Here is a 1,683-nt window from a genome sequence, read left to right as displayed (position 1 = left end):
CTTGTAAGCGGTAGACTCATATCCTTTCTTCCTTAATTCATTATTCCATGAAAATGGATTATTCCATGAATTCCTCAAAGCGAGGCTCATCAAAATGAAAAATCTAAGACTACTATAAGACTACTAAAAAAATAATAAAACAAGAAAAAAATTTGAACGATTAAATTACTGCTCCCGAATATTCAACTGACCGATTAATTTCTTATAACGTACTCTATTTTTCTTTGCCAAATAAGCCAGCAAACGTCGACGTTTTCCCAAAAGTCTTCGTAGACCTCTTTCCGATGAAAAATCTTTTTTGTGTAATTCCAAATGTGAAGCAAGTCTCCGTATCTTATTGGTGAAACTGAATACTTGAAATTCAACAGAACCCCTGTTTTCTTCTTTTTCTTCTTTAACCATAAATCCAAAAATTTTTCTACCTCCTTTCTTTTTCATGTATTTTTCTGATCAGGAAAAATACAAAATTATGTCAGTTATTTTGAAGTTATTCTAATCTCGTACACACACAAATTTGCAATTATTCATCTACTACTGGAATTTGGATTTATTTTATCGATGCAAATTGGATTTGGATAGAAGGGTACATTCTTTCTAATATTTTAGATAGAAGAAACATTTCTTCTATCTAAAATATTAGAAAGAATTTTGCTGATTTATTTATTGCTATATGCAATTTATGGAATTGATACACCATTTAATTGATATCATTTAGCAAAATGAAACACAGCATATGCATCCATCTTTTGGCTCGAGAATTTCACGGGATAGAGATATGGTATAAGAAATAGACTATTAAGTAACTCTAAATGAATTGTGGATACATCTGTATCCTTAACATACTGAAACGATTGTCATTATTCGTATCAAACCAATAGCGATTCATACAAGCTAAATCTTCTAATCAATGGTGGGCCAATAATGCATTTTTTTGCATATGTATTAAGACGCTTGGCCTGATTTCGAAATTGTCCAGAGTTTTATATGTTGTTTTCATTGCAAAATGATGGGTCTCCTTCCATAACTTTCCAATTACGAGTACGAGAATTGAAAGACATGAAAATTCTCAATTCTCTACGGCGTCTAGTAGATAGAAACAAGAAAATCAGAAGAATCTTTCTCTCTATTCACTATCATTCCGCGTCTTCGACTTCTATTAGTTTCTTTTCTTCTTTAATGCAATAGCTATAGTTTGATATAAGAATCCATTTCTCAAAGTAATGGAAACCATTCTCTTATAGGAAATGGTTCGAAAATCGCTATTCCACCTTTTAGGTATCGTGAAAAGTGATACCTGTGAAGATCGTGCATTTCAGTCAAATTCAGATCCGTTTTTCGAGTCCATGATATAATATAACCAAATTGGATAGATCTTCCACCTGTTTAGCTAAGAAAGAATAGATACAGAGGTGGATAATAGATCGATATGAAGATCATGAGCTGCCCCATAATGAAATCGCCAGTAGTCGCGAATATCTCCTTCTTCCCTAATCCAAGATTGGAGAAAGAAGATCTAAGAGGGACCTATGGAGAATGTAGTCAGAAATCCATAATAGAGTCCGACCACAACGACCGAATTAATTATCCTCATCGAGAAACTTAGACTACTAAATAGAAAAGATTTGAAAATCATGGCATGGGTCTCCTTTTTTTCTTTCTTTAGAGTTTTCTATATGCACAATT

The sequence above is a fragment of the Aegilops tauschii genome, unplaced genomic scaffold (assembly GCF_002575655.3).
Source record: "Aegilops tauschii subsp. strangulata cultivar AL8/78 unplaced genomic scaffold, Aet v6.0 ptg001071l_obj, whole genome shotgun sequence".
Lineage (NCBI taxonomy): Eukaryota > Viridiplantae > Streptophyta > Magnoliopsida > Poales > Poaceae > Aegilops > Aegilops tauschii.
This window is presented reverse-complemented; position numbering follows the sequence as displayed.